The sequence below is a fragment of the Magnolia sinica genome, chromosome 7 (genome assembly GCF_029962835.1).
Source record: "Magnolia sinica isolate HGM2019 chromosome 7, MsV1, whole genome shotgun sequence".
NCBI classification, from domain to species: Eukaryota; Viridiplantae; Streptophyta; class Magnoliopsida; order Magnoliales; family Magnoliaceae; genus Magnolia; species Magnolia sinica.
In genome coordinates this window covers 91,012,005-91,033,068 of record NC_080579.1, presented here as the reverse complement: position 1 = coordinate 91,033,068, position 21,064 = coordinate 91,012,005, and the positions used below count along the sequence as shown (strand labels likewise).

Below are 21,064 nucleotides of genomic sequence, written 5' to 3'. Positions count from 1 at the left end.
TCTTATATATTTTTTCAATCCATCTTCCATTTTCTTCTTAACAAGAAAATCCATATTTACTAATATTCCCATTTTTCTATTTTTCAAAAGAATGAGTTCGGATTCCGAAAGCGTCAGCTCCAACACTCGTACTTTCAGCCCAAACCCTAACCAAGGACTCCAAAATTACCAAGTACTCATAAACATTCATTGCAAGCATTTTCTATCCATGACGACCATACTGATAAGATCAATCCTCTTATTTGTGCTCCCCTAGGTGTGGATTTTGATAAGGATAGCGTTCATATGCTACTTCATAGATCATATTCCGAGATAAAAGGTGTCAATTATATAAAAAATTATAATTCAAAAACAGACAATAAAGAGCACAAATTCTTATTATAAAGGTGATATTTAGAGTTAAGCTTACCGTCATTGTCATGTTGAAACCGTTCCTTGAATACGATGACGTCCCTTATTGATCTAAAATAGTCAAAGAAGAATTACAATTAAAAGAAAGAAATGATATTGTGATGCCTAGTAATATATGAGGAAGCTAGATAGTAACAAGATTAGAATGTGTCATCGAGAGTCTAGATAGTAACAAGATTAGAATAACAAGATCACCAGACAAAGTTCAAATAACAAATGGTAAATAAAAGTCAGCATCAAATGCTAACTAAATGAGATGGGATCATGAAATACACAATTAAGACTGCTGAATGTTTATTAGTGTGCTTGGATGCAAACTGACCAGCCTTGTGAGTCATGATTCACCAAAAAAAAAACATGGCCTACTCCAATCAAATGGTTAGAATTTGTCCAACCGCCTTGATTTTTAGACCGTCACCAATCCATTCAGTGCAGTGCGAGAACTGCCACATGGTTACAATTTTGTGATAAAGGTACAATAAGCTATATGGAATTAACATTCCTCTATCCAGCAACACACACAAGTCAGCTAAGTAGATATTTATAGTCTGATATAAAGTAGCAAAATCTATAGCACTGCAGTCTGAAAGTAGCGCATGAGCTAAGGAGATGTCAACAAGGTAAAATCTTAGGATAGCACAACCAACGCAATCCTTTGAACTTGGAAGAAACTAACCATAAAAGATGTACACTTGTAGCTTTAAAGAATTGGATGGGACCCCAGCTGGTCAGTTGACCCATTTCCACTGGAAACAGGCATCAACTAGACTGGCTAATAGGAATTCATTGAATAATAGCATCAAAGGGACAATATGCCCAGTCCTGCATGAAAATGGTAGAATTAACAGATGTTCAACTAACTTTTTTTTTTCTTCTCCTAATGAGGATATAGTTTGCATGGTATTTTCTTTCAACTCAATTAAGCCCCACCAAATCATGGCTAGAGAGTGTAGAAAGGGTTGTGGTTACCCTTTTGTCCAATGGAAAGGTTTGTGATAGGGGTCTTCTTTTCATCTCAGTTTCATGGTCTATTAACCTATCAATTAGCTCTTAAACAAGGAACGGAATTTAGCTTTTCAACGGTCATCTATATAACTTGGACATAAACATGGGTATTCAGTCAATAGATGTTAGAAAATCTAACAGGCCATCACATTTGTAGAGATATAATATAAATAAAAAAATGTTTATTACATAAAAGTTTATTTAGCATGCAGATGCATAAGATAGACTAGTATATCTAAACAAAAAAGAAATGCACTAGCCCTATATAAATACTACATAAATGCTTCTGAAATAATAGAATAGAATATAAATTGATTTTTCTTTTCCCTCACAGCCATGTCAATGTCTGAAATGAGTGTTGATCACTGCCAAAAACCACTTTTTTTTTTCCAAAAAATGGCGTGATCTTGTCACACTCATTATCTATTCAAGAAAAGGGGTTTACGAATGTCACTAACAGAAGAAAGAACACTGTTAGTAGGACAATGAATCGGTAGCTACATAGGTTCTGGATTATGGAACTATTCTTATGATGCCGATCTGAGAATCTGTTAAGTTTATTTATCCAAAATATAATGTGTTGTACAGTCTTCTTGTCTGAGACCTTCGCCTATTCTTTTGCAGCAAGTTGATTTGATACTAACAGTGGAAACTTTCAGGTGTTATAAACGAAAGATTAAAACTAAGCCTTAAATTAAATTGACTTAATCAGAACTTCATGAGTCAAGCAGATGGCTAATGCCTTCAACATCAAGTAGAAAGTGAAGACACAACTAATCAGCTATGGTGCAAGTACCTACCAGTTGCCTCCAAAACCAAAAGCACCTGCATTTGCAATCTCAGTAAAATAAAAATAAAAATGAAGAATACTAGTATTCAGGCATCATTAGATAAGAATACAGATACACAAATCTACGTTACACATACTCTCTCTTTCTTTTTTTCTTTAAAAATGACAAAGTTCTTCTCTTTTACTTACCCCTGTGCATTTGCTAAGGTAAAGTCCACCGCCATGCACTAGAAGCCAAAGACCACCATCAGCCCTCCATCCCATATTCTGAATTCTCTGTGCAACTGCTCTATTGTGTGGTTGCCAGTATGGCTGCTAAATATGAGAATTACATAAGAATCTTCACGACTTCTTGTTTAATATAAAGACCCGGCACTTTCTTAACATTGTTTCATGACTTCTTGATTTCTTTTCTTATTTTCATTCCAACTCTACTTTAATTTTGCTAATTAATCACATCCACTCGTGCTCATTTTGTATGATGTCCCCATCAATTTCATTATAATATATGAAATTAATGTCTGGTTGTATTGAAAGTAGAAAGATACTTGGGATGGATTTTCAATGTAATGTTCTCCATGAAAATCTCACTTGATGCTCATCTTTAAGCTCAGATTTAAAGCCTTAGAAAGAAATGAAATGATCTTGAAGGGGACAATCTTTTCAGCTTTACTCCTACTTTGGATCAAGATCAATAGGTGTATGCATGCAAAACAAGGTGAACGCACAAATATCTGGTTACATAACAAAATAATCATATATATATATATATATATATATTTGTAAATTTCTTTTAGTGTAGGATAAAGAAACACGAAGCACTACATGTATGTATACATAGAAACACAAGTGTATGGAAACATGAAAAGAACTTGAATTGTGGAACAAGGCCTAACATAAAAATAAATAAATAAATAAATAACCAATCAAACGGCGAAAAATAAGTAAGATGCAAGAGAGATGTAGTCTACATCTTTTGTATGCATCTCTATATGAACAAAGGTCCAAACATACACTTATAGACCTTTGGAACGAAAAAAAAAGCAGAGAGAGAAATAAAACAAAAGTGATGATGTATTGGTAAGTTAAGAGATCATAAGAAGAATGCTTACAAGGAGATTCAAATGTATGAAAAGCCTGATGAGAGTGTCTTCTTCACCTGCAAATCTTATAAGATGAGATGCAGAAAATATGAACATCCATAGACAGCCATATACTAATAACACAACTTAAAGTTGGAATAAGACAGAACATCCAATTATTAAAGCTTTGTCCATTATCTCACGACAGAACATACATTTATCAAATATATGTCCATTATCATGCACCTTCATGAATAAAGAGAAGACGAACGAAATTTGGGATACATCTGTTCACCCCAGATGCAACAACAGAGCAGCTAACCAGCTGTTCTGCTAAAATATCAACGCAAAGGGAAATCTGGGAAAATTTCTGTTATAAATTGTTGCTGTCTTTGTTCTGGATGAGATTAATGGCATTGATATTTCATATGTAAAAGGTATGATCAATCCAAACAACCAGTAACAAGAGAGATTGTAGTATGTAAGTTCTACCATTCAAATACAAAAGAATTACTATAAGACCAAATCCCAATCTCTTTCAAATTTGAAAAATTTTCACTTGTAACCAACCACATCATCAAGTAGTTGAAAAATAGTAAGAACACATAAAAAGAAAAAATGGAATAATCATCCAACCAATCTTACAAAAAAGGCGGTGATGGGACATCGTAGGCAATAAATTCAAACAATGAAATAAGGAAATACAAACCTTTTAATCATCCCATCAAAAAATGGTAACAATACAGAAACAACAACAATACAATTCACACCTCCATTGCATGGCAAAAAAAGAAAAAAAGAAAAGAAATGAAAGGTAAGAACATCAAGTCCCCATAAATAGGAAAAATCAAACCGTCCATGTGCCTAAATGAGGCATTGAGAAAACAACAAATCCACATCCAATGTGAAAAGGCCAAAGACTGGATGGCTGTGATCTTTCAATTTGTGAGAATCTAGGGAACAAGCATCCAATTCCTCGGGCCCATGATTTGTATAACGGGCCTTAGTTACTACTAGTGGGGCCCATCACTTAGCATTATGAGCCCTCACATCTTACATATAGATGGTTAAGAGGAATAGAGTAAGAAGAGGACAACACTAGTCCACCCAATGATCAGGCCTGTTAAAAAGAGAAACCCAGAGACGATTGAGAAAAAAATGGTCCCTAATATGAGAAATCAAGATCCTCCAATTAGGGCAATTTTTGGAGCGAGTTCCATCTAATTGGGCTAATGGCCTAAATCACCGAACCATGGCCCCCACTTGCCACAGTGCAAAGATGTGGGCCCCACAAATCACTCTATCAACTCACCCTTAAAAAAAGGAAAAAAAAAGGAATTTTCACATTTGCTCAACCAAGAGGTGATCACAACACCACCACCAAAGCATCATCGAATCAATACAAAAACTCCATTAAACACTAAGCAATAGAAAAAGAATATTCATTTGGAAGAAAACCCAAATCATAGTTTTTCCTTTCTTGCCTTCCAAAAGAACCCAAACCGAATTTTGCCATCCAAACGCATCTGTATAACTATCTGTATAAATCAATGCAAGTTCTTGCCTTAAGTTCCCTTGGTATACTAAGCCCAAACGAGTACTAAAATGGGAAAGGGAGATAAAAAGGATACGGACCGCTCTTACGATGATTTCCAACCCTTGACCGATTGGGTCCGAGAGGAAGGACACGATACCATCTCCCTCAATCTGCCCATTATCCTACACAATGGGATCGGTGATTCCAATGGTGTGGCCCACGTGATGGATGGATAGATTCGATCGTAGTGGAATACATCATAGTGGGGCCACATAAAACACATCATGGTGGGTCCGATCGGTGAGGAAAGAGAAGCTCACCTATTTGAAGATGCTGATCTAAGGAAGATGACGTTGTCGATGGTGATGGAAGATGTCGTTGCTCGAGGCGATGGAAGATGCCACGGCTTGAAAATGGAAAAATAGAAATGGCGCTCGATATTGCAAATCCTCTTCTAAATAATATAACTCTTTCAAATCCGAAACAGTGTGTGCTTACCATTGTTTATAACAAAAGAATTTGTTAACAGTCGTACATGCAAGAGGGACCATTTTCTGGATGGTTAAGATTGTATTATATAATAAAATTATAAATATTAAACATTTACAACTATAAGGATTATTTGAATGGTCTAGATAACTCTATATCATTTCCACTATTTTCATGAACGAGTCACCACTATTTTATATTTTGTACAAAACTCACTGTTTTTTTACAAAAGCAAAAAACGGTAAATATAACTTTGGAAAGGGGAGGGTTCTATGGGCCCCACCATGATGGATATGTTTCATCCATGCCGTCCATCAATTTCTAAACATCATTTTGAGATATATCGCCAAAAATTAGCCCTAATTAAGTCTCTGATGGACCACAAAATGAGAAAATTGTGGACAGTTGGACGTCCACCATTCAAAATGTGTGGTGCGCCGACTGATAATTGACTTTGGGTTATTTGTCGGTGATGACGACAGATTTTAGTCGTAGCTAAAAGTACCCCAAGTCCGTTAGTTTTGCTCAATTTTTAGGTGGTGAGAGCCCTATAATAAAATTTCAAAATAGATGAACGACTTTGATATAAAACATATATTTTTGTAGGCCTTATAGAGCTCTATAACCTAATCTTTTTTCTCATATCATTATAAGGTATCATGCAAAACATTAGGTAGGAACAAGGCTTGAGTAGACCACAAATTGGGCATTGCACTTCCACCATTAAAAACTTCTTGGGAGCTGGAGAAGTTTCGGATCAAGCTCATTATGTGTGTCTCACTTGGATGAGGGGTCAGACCCAGTTTCAGCTGCATTCAAAACTCATGTGGGCCCCACTAAGTGCTTATATAATTTTTTAGATGTCTTCACATAGTTTTAGATGGTATGGCCCACCTGAGTTTCGTATACGGATAATTTTTGAGATATCTCATAAGCTAAAAGGGACGCATCAAAACTATGTGTATGTCCCACCTTATTCCATGTCTGTATTAACTTATAAACTGGTTGGATCTCAAATAAACATTACGGCGGGCCTTAAGAAGGTTTCAATAGTGGGTGTCACTATCCCACTCTTTTCTATGGTGGGTCCACTTGAACTTTGGATCTGCCTCGTCAGTCAGATGCACCATTCCATGGTGGGCCACGAGCTTTAAAATAAAGTAAATCCATGACTTGGGTGGGCCACACTACATACTATAGTTGAGAGGGTTACCCTCCCATTAAAACATTCATAATCATTTATTGGGCCCACCTGGATGTGGTTCATAGATCCAACCCATTCATTATGTGTGTCCCACTTGGATGAGGAGTCAGACCAAGTTTCATACACATCCAAAACTCATGTGGGCCCCACCAAATGCTTTTATATGTTTTAAGGATGTCTTCACATAATTTTAGATGCTATGGCCCACCTAAGTTTCGTATATGACTGATTTTTGGACTTCAAGGGGACACATCAAATGCATGGTGTTGATGTTCAACACACATCATGGTGGGGCGCACACAGATTAACCTCATGGGAAGTTCCCATGAGGTGACCTTAGGGGCTGTTTGATTTTTAATTTCCCTGGTAAATACGGCGAAATACATCCATTTTACTTACTCCACCTTGTTTGAAATTAGCAGGGAATTACGTTTTGAAAAGCGGCCCATACAATACCTTTTATTACTAATATAAATATGTGGGCCCCACCATGATATATGTGAGTTATCCACACCATCCATCCTTCTAAAAAATATATTTTAAGGCATGAACCCAAAAATGAGGAAAATTAAAAGCTTAAGTGGACCACACCTTAGGGAACAATGATTATTAAGACGTCAATGGTTGAAAGCTGTTTTCTCCCTAGGGCCCACGTTGATGTTTATTTGTCATCCAACCTATTCATAAGGTCACAGTCATGGATAAAGGTTAAACAAAAATATCAGTTAGATCCAAAACTTTTGGAGTCCTCGAGAAGCTTTCAATGGTAGGAGTTCAATTTCCATTGTTTCCTGTATCATGGTCCACTTGATCTTTGGATCTGCCTCATTTTTTAGCGCTTGCCATAAAATGAGTTGGCTAAAGGGATGGACGGTGTGGATAAGACACACACATTATGGTGGGCCTCATAATCTAATAATTTTTCCTCGGTCGACGTGAGGAGTGCTATAAATGAAAGCTGGTGGTCAACGTCACCTCGGAAATCCAGCCAGAAATACATATGTAAATAATTATTACCCATTTACCTTGAATTACCTGTGTAATTAGAAAATCAAAACAGGCCCTTATAGCACCATTTCACTATTTTAGGTAACTCCTTCATGGGTGTTACTCTAACCGTGTAGGGCCTACCTTGATATGTTTTATGTATATCAACACCGTCCATATATTTTTCCAATCATATTTTAGGATGTGATTTCAAATCATAAGAACTCAATAATCTCAGGTGGGCCATACCAATCAAAACAATGATGAATAACTATTAAAAACCTTTTGAAGGCCACAAAAGTTTTGGATCAATTTGATCTTAATTTGTAGTTTACCTTCATCTAGATCTTCTTTACATTATCAACAAGTTGGATTGCAAATAAACATTATTAAAACCTTACGATGGGCTCTTTATAATTTTTAATAGCGAGGTACTATATTCTCATTCTTTCCAGTGGTGTGGTCCATTTAAGATTTAAATCTACACCATTTTTTATACCCGGCCCAAAAATGGGTTGGAGAAACATAGGGGTGGCAAGGATATACAATACATCATCAAAATCTCACTTTTGTTATCTAACTTCTCAATTTTTCTTGTCAAAATACAAAATCTAGTTTTCTTTTTTAAAAAATATATTTTTTAACAATTTGTCAATTTTTTCACAATTCTGTTTAATTTTTAAAATTTTCTTTTTAAAAATATCAATTTTTTAAATCTCACTTTTGTTATCTAACTTTTCAATTTTTCTTGTCAAAATACAAAATCTAGTTTTCTTTTTTAAAAAATATATTTTTTTACAATTGGTCAATTTTTTCACAATTTTGTTTAATTTTTTAAATTTTCTTCTTCAAAATATCATTTTTTTTATTCACTTTTGTTATATAACTTTTCAATTTTTCTTGTCAAAATACAAATTCTAGTTTTCTTTTTTTTAAAAAATATATATTTTTTCCAATTTATCAATTTTTTCACAATTTTGTTTAATTTTTTAAATTTTCTTTTTCAAAATATCATTTTTTAAATCTCACTTTTGTTAGATAACTTTTTAATTTTTCTTGTCAAAATACAAAATCTAGTTTTCTTTTTTAAAATATATATTTTTTTACATTTTTCAATTTTTCACAATTTTGTTTAATTTCTTAATTTTTTTTTTTCAAAATATCATTTTTAATCTCACTTTTGTTATATAACTTTTTAATTTTTGTTGTCAAAATACAAAATCTAGTTTTCATTTTTAATAATATATATATATATATATATATATATATATATATATATATATATATATATATATATATATATATATATATATATTTACAATTTGTCAATTTTTTCATTCTTTTGTTTTTTTTTTAAATTTTTGTTTTTGAGAATATCATTTTTTATCGAAATCTTGTTATCTAACTTTTCAATTTTTCTTTTCAAAATACAAAATCTAGTTTTCTTTTTTTTAAAATATATATATTATTTACAATTTTTCACAATTTTATTTAATTTTTAAAATTTTCTTTTTCAAAATATCATTTTTTAAATATCACTTTTGTTATATAACTTTTTAATTTTTCTTGTCAAAATACAAAATCTTGCTTTCTTTTTTAAAATATATATTTTTTTACAATTTGTCAATTTTTTCACAATTTTGTTTAATTTTTAAAATTTTTTTTTTAAAAATATCATTTTTGTTATATAAATTTTTAATTTTTCTTTTCAAAATACAAAATCTAGTTTTCTTTTTTAAAATATATATTTTTTTCAATTTGTCAAATTTTTCACAAATTTTTTTAATTTTTTTAATTTTCTTTTTCAAAATATCATTTTTTAAATATCACTTTTGTTATACAACTTTTTAATTTTTCTTTTCAAAATATAAAATCTAGTTTTCTTTTTTAAAATATATATTTTTTTAGAATTTGTCAATTTTTTACAATTTTGTTTAATTTTTAAAATTTTCTTTTTCAAAATATCATTTTCTTATAATTTTTTTTTTCAAAATTATCAACATTATTAAAAGTTCTTAATTTTTATTTCAAAATCTAGATTTTTAGGAAATTACTTTTTTTTTTTCAAAATGTAAATTTTTTTCTTAAACACTGTTAGTTATTTTTCTAAGCTTTTTAACTTCTTTTTTTGAAATTTATAATTTTTTTTGTTCTTAATTTTTGACTTGAGACCGTCTCTAATGTAGATGGTCTTTGACAGTCTCAAATAACCACAATAAGACGGCTAAGGACCGTCTCTAATAAAGACGGTCTTTCACAGTCTCAAATAGAGACTGCTAAGGACCGTCCCTAATATAGGCTATTTTTGACTGCCATACAAAACCAGTAAAAGACGGCCGATGGCTATCTATAATTGAGACGGTCCATGATAGTTTCAGATTACCAATACAAGACGGCCAATGACCGTCTCTAATACGGACGGTCTTTGACCATCTCAAATGACCGCATATGAGACGGTCCTTGACAGTCTCAAATTACCAGTAAGAGACGGCCAATGACCGTCTCTAATACAGACGGTCTTTAACCATCTCAAATGCTGGCATATAAGACAGTCAGAGACCCTCTTATTCCAGACGGTCAATGGCCATCTTTTATCTGCAGTTAACGACAGTTTTTGACTGTCTTAAATGATTTGTGGACGTTCAAATTTTTAAGACAATAATAAGGATGGTCAAGGGCCGTCTAAAAGTTTAGAGACGGTTTACGGCCATCTCTAAAGCGTCTTTAAACCAAGCAATTTTAGAGACGGTCCAGAACTGTCTCTAAATCCGTCATTTTTTCCCATTTTTCACGTAGTGTTTCACCGTGAGCTTTGGATATGCCAAATTTTATAGATTCATGCTCTAAAATGATGTAGCTAAACGAATGGACGAAGTGGATATAATTCATAGACCATGGTGGGCCCCACAGCTTAGTGTTGCAGGAATCACGAGTCTTGCTAGCTGGTGTCAAAGCTCTGTGGGCTCAACCATAATGCATGTGTTTTATCCACTCTGTCCATCCATTTTTCCAGCTCATTTTACAGCATGAGATTAGAAACGAGGTAGATCTAAATCTCAGGTGGACCACACTATAGGAAAACAGTAGAGATTGAACGTCCACCGTTAAAAACCTCCTAGGGACGGTAATGTTTATTTGCCATCCAACCTATTGATTAGATCGCACAAACCAGTATCAGCTTGATCCAAAACTTCTATGGCCCCCAAAAGGTTTTCAATGGTAAGCATTTGATCCCCACTTTCTTGTGTTGTGGTGCGCTTGAGACTTGGATTAGCTTCCATAAAATGAGTTATAAAAATGAATGAAAGCATGGATAAAACATATCGATTATGGTAAGGCTTACAGTGCTCTGTCATCAGTTAGTTGGCTGGAGTTCAGGTCATTATAGAAAACCATGTTCCCTGGTGATCAATTAGGAATTGATCGGGCCACATGCTGCTATCAAAGCCTCTGTACGAGGAACTTTCAAACATATCTTGTGTTAATATCTCTAACAATAGCACGTAGCCCAACCTAATTAATCTATCATCATGAGCTCACCATGGGAATTTTGCTATAACTTGAGCTTAGATGGTGACCTGATCGTAGTTGATACTTAAGTACTAAGGTCTTATTTAAATACTAGGTTGTTTTGTTTAAGTTACTTATGCCATAGGTAACTTACCTTTATGTCCTTTTTTTTTCTTACTTATTGAACTAGTGCGTTTTGGCAAATAAAATACTTACCTACAAAAAGTAGAAAAACACGTTGTCACCATTGCATGAGTAATTTTTAAATATTTAGTCTTTCATTCTCTCTCCCTCTTGTAATTAGGGCTGTGCATCGAGCCAAGTCGAGTCGAGGTGGGCCAAGCTTGGCTTGATTTGTAAGACCCGTATCCTAGCCTGTACCGTTCCGTAGTATTCTACGGTCCTCTCGGTCGAATTCCAGCGACCCTCGATCTGTGATTGGCAGTTGCACGCTACCTTGAGTCATATCCCGTATTCAAGAGTCAGCTTGACCCGAGACTTGTACCCTTGCGACCGCGCCGTCGCCATGGTTCCGATGCCGCGTCTCGCACATCAAGGCGATACCTGGGCCAGGAGATGTAGGCCCGCGTTCAGTTAGAAGAAAAATGCCGCGCATTTGCAAACCCAAGAGAATGTCCCATCATTCATATTAATCAAGTACACATCAATCACTTCACATGTCAAGTATAAGCAACACTAAGTCAACTCTCTCTCTCTCTCTCCACCCATATCTAGTCAAGTACACCCATCACTCCACTCATTCACACCCATCACACCTATCTCTCTCTCTCTCTCATCTCTCTCTCTCTCATTCTCCCAAGCAAACCCACGAGAGTCCATCGTCCAAGCTCCATGAGAGGAGCTTGGCATGGCCCACTTCCTACCTCCCATCCCCACCCTCCAAAATCAATCTCAACCATTGAAGTTTGTCCCTTGGAGCTCAAGGATGTGTAGATGGAAGAAGAAGTCCAAGAAGATCAAAAGTGGGTGATTTTATGAATTTTCAGCTGTTGATTATTGTGTATTTGAGGGCCCACTTGTGGTGGGACCCATCTTGATGTATGCCTTGTATCAAAGAGGGACCCATAATGGCAGGATCCCTCCCATCTCCATCGTTCTCTCTCTCTCTCTCATATTATTTTTTTATGGTAATGATGAGGCCATGTGGCCCACCCGGCTGGACCCCACCTAGATATATGTATCGCATCCGGGTCATCTACCAAGCAAGGCCACCCTGCTGGCTGTCCTGCAGCAACACCTTGCTGCCCGTCCTTGAGTGAACTCTGGACAAAGGGGAAAATGCAAATATCTGTTAGATTTTTCCAGTTGGTGGACCACATAGTGGAAATCCACACCGTCCAGACAGATGGGACGGTGGGACCACGTAATGTATGCGTCTCACCTATACCGTCCATCTATGTTGTATCCACCGTCCATCTGTGGATGGTGGAGTCCGTTGCTGTTTTGACAACAACAAGTTATGTGGGTCTGATCCAAGGTATGGATCTCATCCACGCTATCCGTGCATAGCACGGTGCTGCATCCAGCACGTGTAGCCCCAACATGATGTATGGTTTCATCCAGTCATCCATTGGCCAGGACGGTGGAATCCACCATGATTTTATGTATTTAATCAGCTCTGTCCATCTGCCTTGGACCTGGGGCCTGCCCCAAATGTGTGGGCAGGTGGGGCCCACCTTGATGAATTTGTGACCCATTTGTGAGGCCCACCTTAATGTATTTGTGGCCCATTTGTGAGGCCCACCTTGATGTATTTGTGGCCCATCTGTGGGGCCCACCTTGATGTATTTGTGGTCCATCCGTTAAGGCTCACCTTAATGCAATTGCGGCCCATGTGATGCGGCCCACTTAATGTATGAGGCCCCTTGGTGCGGCTCGTGGATATGATCCATTTAATGTATATTTCAGGCCCGTATTTGAGGCCCAGGTGCAGGGCCCACCTGTTGTATATTTGAGGCCCGTGTGATAAGGGGCCAATGAGATGTATTTGAGGCCCAGGTGCAGGGCTCACCTGTTGTATATTCAAGGCCCGTTGAAATATGTGATTTTGCCATGATGTATGTGGGCCACTTCATGGGAGCAATGTTGGTTAAATGTCTACATTGATGAACAATGATGGTTGAATGTCCAGATTGTGACCTTCTATTAGGCCTTGTTAGGCTCATTCTTACCGATCCCGATTGTCGTGGCCGATTACCAATTAGCAATCGAGGCCGATTATCATGACCGATTATCGATTTCAATTAACGTGATCGATTTGCTGATTTTGATTATTGATCGATTCCGATTGTTTTGACCGATTGCCGATTCCAATTGACGTGACTGATTTGCTGATTCCGACTATTGATTGATTCCAATTGTTGATTTTGATTGATGTGACCGATTTGCCGATTTCGATTGACGTGACCGATTTGCCGATTCCGATTATCGATCAATTTCAATTGTCGTGACCGATTGTCAATTTCGATTAATGTGACTAATTTACCGATTCTGATTATCGATTGATTCCGATTGTCGTGACTGATTGATATGACCGATTTGCCAATTTCGATTGTCGTGGCCAATTGCCGATTAGCGATCGAGGCCGATTATCATGACCGATTGCCGATTCCGATTGATGTGACCGATTTGCCGATTTCGATTATCGATCGATTCCGATTGTCATGATTGATTTCCAATTCCGATTGACGTGACCGATTTGCCGATTTCGATTATCGATCGATTCCGATTATCGTGACCAATTAATAATTTCGATTGACGTGATTGATTTACCGATTCCAATTATCGATCGATTCCGATTGTCATGGCCGATTATTGATTCCGATTGACATGGCTAATTTGCCGATTCTGATTGTCTAGGTCGAATATCGAGGCTGATTGACGATGTCCAATGTAATGTATACGTGGCTCGTATTTGAGGCCCAATGTGATGTATATGTGGCCTGTATTTGAGGCTCGTTGTGATGTGTATTCAGCCATTTTTAAGGCCCAATGTGATGTATATGAGGCCTATGTGATGAGGCCTATTGTGATGCATTTGAGGGCCAGGCGATGTAGTCCATTGTGATGTATGTTAGGCCCATGTGAAAGGCCCATCGTGATGTGTTAAGCTCTTGACTGAGGCTCATGGTGCTGTATATTAGGTCCTTATGTGAGGTCATGGGTCCACTATATGTTAGGCCCTATGTGGGCCATCCCTTCAGGGCAATGTTGGTTAAATGTCCACATTATCGAGGCCGATTGTTGATGCCGATTATTGATATTGATTATAAGTATGTGATAGCATAGCATCATGATACATGCCCATACGTATTGTCTGCATATTTGTTATGAGATGTGATTGACCATTGCATATGTCATTGGGTAGGTTGCTATGAGACTCCCTGATAGGCGGAGATTGTCTCACATGAGCGCACGATATGCGTAGGATTGATGCATGACTGAATTATATGACTCATGCATCTTGCATTGTATGTTGTGAGTACTATACGCCCTAACAACATCAGGGTCGTGGCCTCCACAGGCATATCGTGGATGACCAAATGGGACACCGAAAATGTTTGGTTATAACATACGGATATCATAAATATCTCTGGGTGAAAATCCTTAAACCTCTGTGGCCAGGAGACGTCCCAACGTCGAGACAGAGTAGATACATATGAGCGCATGAGGGTCGTATACCAGTAGGGCGCGTCTCCCACTGTGTCGTGGTCGGTTGGAAAGGGGTGTGACTTTACCCGCCTGAGTGAGGTGACAATGTCTAGGTTGAGTTTGACCATCTTGAGGAATGGGTCCACTATCGATGAGCCGGGCCCGATATTGACAGGCGGATAGTGAGGTCTCTTCCACTTTCCCAGTTGAAGTTTGGCTTATTTGCCAAAGCTTTCGAGTCAAGTTCGAGTCGAGCTAGTGGTTCGAGTCAAGTCGAGTTTACCTCAGTAGGGTAAGGGAAAGAAAAAGAGAGAATGGGGACGGGTAGGGTCGGGTTGAGTTTTTTAGTAAAAACTTTTACATTTTAACTTCTTTTTTTAAACTTATATATATATATATATATAATATTTAATATTAATATAATATATATAATATATATTATTAAAATATATTACTCGATTCGAGTTGAGCTCGAGCTCGAGCTTCGAGTCGAGTCGAGTCGAGTTGAAATACACCATGGTCGAACTTGGCTTGGACTCAACTCGAGCTTTAGTAAACAAGCTTGACTCACCTTAAGTCAACCTTTTAAGCCAAGTCAATCTGAGTTGAGTCGAGCCGAGTCGAGTAAGCTTTTCGAGCTAGCTTGACTCGTGTACAGCCCTACTTGTAATTCTTTTCATTAAAATCTTTTTCAAGTTTCATTTATTTATGTAGGGTACACTGTGGACCATTTATTGTGTTGGGCCCACCTTAGCCCCATCTTCAATGTGAACCATTTATCATGCAAGGCCTACCTTTTATGTGGACTGTCAACCTTGTTAGGCCACCTTCGATATGGGCCATATCTATCATTGCGGGGCCATCGTCGATATTAGTCATCCATCATGTTAGACATTGGATGTGGGGATCCATTATGTGAAGCCAACCTTTAATATGAGTTGTCCGTCATGCAAAGTTGACCTTAGCTAATGTAAGTCATTCATGTTAGGGGATACCTTTGATGTGGATCATTCATTATGTGGGGTCACCATCATTTTTAATTGTCCATCACATGAACCCACCTTTTATGCGGAGCATTCATTGTGGGGTCAACTTCAAAATTGTTCGTCCATCCTGTGAGGCCTACTTTGAATGTGGGCCATTCATCATTATGGGCGGACCTTTCATGTTGACCATTCGTTATGTGTGGCTCATCACCAGCCTTAGATGCAGGCCATTCATCATGATATGATGACTTTTGATATTGATCATTCATTGTGTGGGGCCCATTTTAACATGGGTCATCTGTCATATAGGGTTAATGTTAATTATTAGTGGGGCCCACCTTTAATGTCCACTATCAATTATATAAACCCCACTTTTAATGTCGAACAATTCTATTGTATGAGCTCTACCTTGGACGTGGGATGTTCATCATGCCGAGCTACCTTTGATATGGACCCTCCATCACAGGGAGAGGGAAACACTATGAAAATTAAAAGGCAATACTTTGGCTAGTTTATTTTAATTTTTCGTCTTTAAAACACTCCAGCACTTGATTGGACTGCTGTGGCCATCCCATTGGCCGTTTGAGAGAGAAAAGGTTCAAGTCAATGAATAAACAACCTACATTGGACGGACAGAATTTACAAACTTTCAATCGGATGGTTAGAGCTGTCCAATCGTTACTACAAAACTTACAAACAGTCAATCGATTAGTTAAAGTTGCCCAATCACTAGTCCAATCACTATGATTATTGGCCAGTGGCATTGTTAGAGTTATCATATCACTATGAATTTTTGGCCGTCGGATTGTTTGTCCAATTAATCATTATGACTTTTTGCCAGCGGCCCATTCACTGTTGAAGCATTTTAATTTCTTCTCTGTGCCCCATTCACTGTTGGACCTACTGAATCAACGGTTCTCATCAATCCATGTAATTAAGCAACATATCCATCACAATTGGATGTTTATCCCATGTTGGTAGAATGGTCTGCGTTCACATGAGATTTGAAAGGATACAGGTAATATTGGATAAACCATCCTGTATCATTAGACCTTACTGGCTACTAGTACGGTGCTCTGTGGGCCCCACCATAATGTTTACGTTTCATCCACATCCTCCATTCATTTTTTTCATATCATTTTATAGCTTGAGCCTAAAAAAGAGGTAGATCTAAATCCCAAGTCGACCACGACATGAGAAACAGTGTCACTGAACACTGACCATTAAAAGCTTTTTGGATGGGACGAAACCTTAAATTGATGTAGAAAATTGAATAGATAAAACACATACATCATAGTGGGGCCCACAGCACCAACCAGTTGCCAATCCCCAAGGCTGTGTTTGGCTGGTGACCCCAACATCGGCCAGATAGCTGATGTGAAAGCTCCGTAGACTCCATCATGTAGGTGTATTATCTACACCGTCCATCCATTCTATCAGTTCATTTTAGGGCATGAGCTAAAAAATAAGGCTTAACCAAAACTCAAGTGAACAACTCCACGGGAAACAACCGTGTTTGAACACATAACGTTGAAAGTTTCCCAGGGGCTACAGAAGATTTGGATCGAGTTGAGAATTTTGTTTTGGTCTTTTGGACCTTATGAACAGTCTGGATGACAAATAAAGATCAGTCTCCCCTATTAGGGTTTCAACGGGGGATGTCATTGTTTATTTTTCGTTGTAGTTCACTTAAGCTTTTTATATGCTTCAATTCAGGGCACATCCATCATGGTGGGCCACGTCCGAGAGCTTGAATAGCGTTAGCCGTTCATGTGTGTACGGTAGAAAAAGGATAAACACATCTCATCTCGGTTTTGGTAAACCAAACTGAACGCATCTCATCTCGGTGTTGGTAAACAAAACTCGTGTCTTATCAATATTGTCCGCCGGTTGAGGGAACAAATACCAAAGCTTGGTATATATGCCATCCAAACCGTTCATAGAATTATTACCACTAAAACTGTCCTAACAAATATCATCCTTATGAGCCAAGCATTCAATCCCCACTGTTTCGTATTTCATGTAGTGTGGCCCATGTGGGTTTTTTATGTCTCATACTTAGAATCATGTACTATCATAGTCTCTTGAAATAGATCGATGGAGTGGATTTGTCACGGACATCTCTATGGAGTGTGCTCGGAGCTGTGTAAGGTCTATAGAGATGTCATTTACAAATCCTGTGTAGGGTCTATAGAGATGTCATTAACAATCCACTCAATCCAATATCTGTTTTGAAAGATCATAATAGTAGAATTGAAGAATGCTTAGATGTAATTAATATAGACAAAGTCAAAATATAAAAGAAAAAAACTAAACAAAAATTAAAGTGGACAAATCAAAACAAAAGATAATAGGCATAAGGATTTATATGATTCGACAATATGCCTACTCCATGGGACAATAATACAGAGAAACGAAAATATATGCTTATTTCTCTCTCACTTTATAAGGAATTCCACACCAAAGAATACCCTATAAGATGAATATAATAGAACACATCTCTCTAACTATGGCCCTCATTATATGGTTAACACCACATGAGACAGTATATCACAAATACTAGAGAAACATGCTTCACCCACGTACATGCCCGTTCGTACAGACATACACACAAAGACCAAAAGAGATGACTTAAAGAGAAAAGGAGAGATGTCTCCCAATCCCATTGAAAGATGTTATTAACTCCACTATCATAATATTCTCTATTCTCCCACTTGAAGACTAGTTTTTTTAATAGTGCAAAAAACACTCTCAATAACATCTGCTCAAAAGTCACCATTCGCTAGGCAACAACAAGTCCAATAGAAGTCTTGCACCAAACAAAATTCTCCCTTGCAATAGGCTTCATTAGCATATCTGCTTCGTTATTATCGGTGTGAATCTTAAAATGAGATCTGATTGTTTTCCATCACGTCGCGAATAAAGTGATACTAAACATCAATGTGCTTGATTTAAGCATGAAATACTAGATTTTTAAACAAGTGTAACATGCTTTGACTACATGTCACAGTAAATCCCCACCACTTTTTGCTTGAATTTCATTTCTTCTAGCAACCTCTTCAAGTAAATTACTTCCTTACATGCTTGTGCAACTGGCATGTATTCTGCCTCTTCAGTAGACAAAGCCATCACAGACTGCAATCTTAATATCTAACAAACGACACTGTCGGCCAAAGAAAAAAAAAATATAACTTTTATCACGATTTCTTGCATTGACTGCATCCATAAACCCAACAAACTCTAAATTTTTGCTACTATAATAAATAGCCGCCTGAGAATTCTCATTCAAGTAACAAATTATCCACTTTACAGTAGTCCAATGATCTCTACCACCGGTGAATATGTTACTAAAGACATATCTACCTTTTTCACTTACATCTTACAACTAACAGATAATGGAGTATTGACTAGGTTAGAATTCAATATGTTGAAACAGTGCAAAACTCTTTCAACATAACCCTTTTGGGTTATTTAGAAATTTCTGTTCTTCTTAAATACGATCATCACAAGAATCTAATTAATAACATTTAAATCTTTCATATCAAATTCCATAGCCAAACGAGCTTTTAATGTTGCGATAGTATCTCTATTAGTAATTGCAACCAGTTTGTCATTTACATATAATAATAAGATAATAAAGCCACGATTACCGTAGCTACAAACGTAGGCACAATGGTCTGCCTCACATCTTTGAAATCTCAAACTCACAATGAAAGAATTAAACCACTTATACCAACACATTGACACCTGTTTTGAACCGTAAAATGATTTGTTCGGCCGAAAAACTAGATCCTTCTTATTTTCTTCAATAAAGCCTTCAAGTTGAGTTATATAAATTTCTTCATCAAGATTCCCGTGTAAAAAAAGTAATTTTTACATCTAATTGTTCAAGTTCTAAGTCAAGAACCATTTTCATACTCAACATAATACGAATAGTACTTAAATGGATAACTGGAGATAAATTTTTATTAAAGTTAAATACCTAATTTTTTAGCATACCCTTTACCACTAATTTAGCTTTGTATCCTTCAACATTCCCATTAGTATCTTTTTTCAACTTTTAAACCCATCTGCAACCAATAACCTTCTGACCTTTGGGTAATTTAACCAATTCTCAGGTCTTATGCTTATGCAGAACTTCAATCTCCTCGTCCATGAACACTCTTCAATGACGAGCATCCACAGATTCACATGCCTCTCTGTATGAACAAGGTTCGCACTCTTCTGTCATGTAAGCATAAGCTGTAACATAATCATTCAGTCAAACAAAAAGTTTTGTAGCTCTTTTCAACTAACCTTAATCACTTTGAGCTTTAACACTTAATATTTCATATGCATACTCTTCATTAGCTTCATATTTAATGATATCATCAACTTGCTGATCATCTGAATCAATAAGTTAATTTTGAGCATCATTTGAATATTCTAATTCAATTATCTCTTTTACTATGGGCTTGACAATTCTATATCTTTTTGTAATGAATTTTCATTGAAAATTACATATCGGTTAATCAGTAACTTGTGGACAGTAGGGTCACACAATTTGTACTCATTTGTTCATTTGTATAACAAAGAAAAATACACTTTTTGGGCAATCAAAACTATGAAGGAACGAATAATTAACAAGTATTTCAAACTATACATATGTAGGGATCTCGCAATTAAGTGCAGTAGTAAGAGACTGACTAATCAAATTACAAGTTGTATTAATGACTTCCTCTCAAAAACATTGCTTGAGTCTAGTCAAACTCAACATCATGTTCCTAACATGATCTATAAGCGTATGGTTTATATGTTCCACAACTCCGTTTTATTGTGGAGTACCAGGGATCGTGTAATGCCTTTCAATGTCATGCTCACTGTGAAAATTCTTAAATTCTTTCGAGGTGTATTCTCATCCACCATCAATTCTCAGATACTTAATTTTTAACTAATACTTTAAACTTAATAAAATAAGTGAGAGCATCACTTTTCCTTTTCAACACATAAACTCATATTTCCTTCAAGAAAATTTTTATTAATAGAAGATATGGACAACCAATATAATTTCAAGTGGTGCCATAAAAAAGAATGACACACCACCTATCATATGCCCATAATCCTCTACAAGAAAAGAAAAAGAAAAGAAGAAAGCAACAAGACAAACGATTAGTCTAATCTGATCACTTCTACTACCGCACATATAAATTCATACTTTTCTGAATCGAAATCATTAATAAAATAAATAAAAATACTTTGAACTTTCTAAGGATTCAATTGAAGCCCCTCAAATATCATAATAAATAATATTTAAAATATATTCACTTTTTACAATGGATGAGGGAAAATGAATTCTATTGAGCTTTCTAAATAAGTAAGCTCATAAAAATCTAAATTAATAGACTTTAAACT

The 21,064-nt window shown here is 36.4% G+C and overlaps 1 long non-coding RNA gene across 1 annotated transcript; it reads right to left on the bottom strand.

The window, feature by feature from the left end:
- Positions 1–2,276: 2,276 nt before the first annotated feature.
- LOC131252173 (uncharacterized) lies at positions 2,277–5,226 on the bottom strand. The gene is made up of 2 exons (XR_009174225.1): positions 5,146–5,226; positions 2,277–2,518 (listed from the first exon to the last, which is right to left on the bottom strand). It is a non-coding gene; the product is annotated as an uncharacterized LOC131252173 (long non-coding RNA).
- Positions 5,227–21,064: the final 15,838 nt, after the last annotated feature.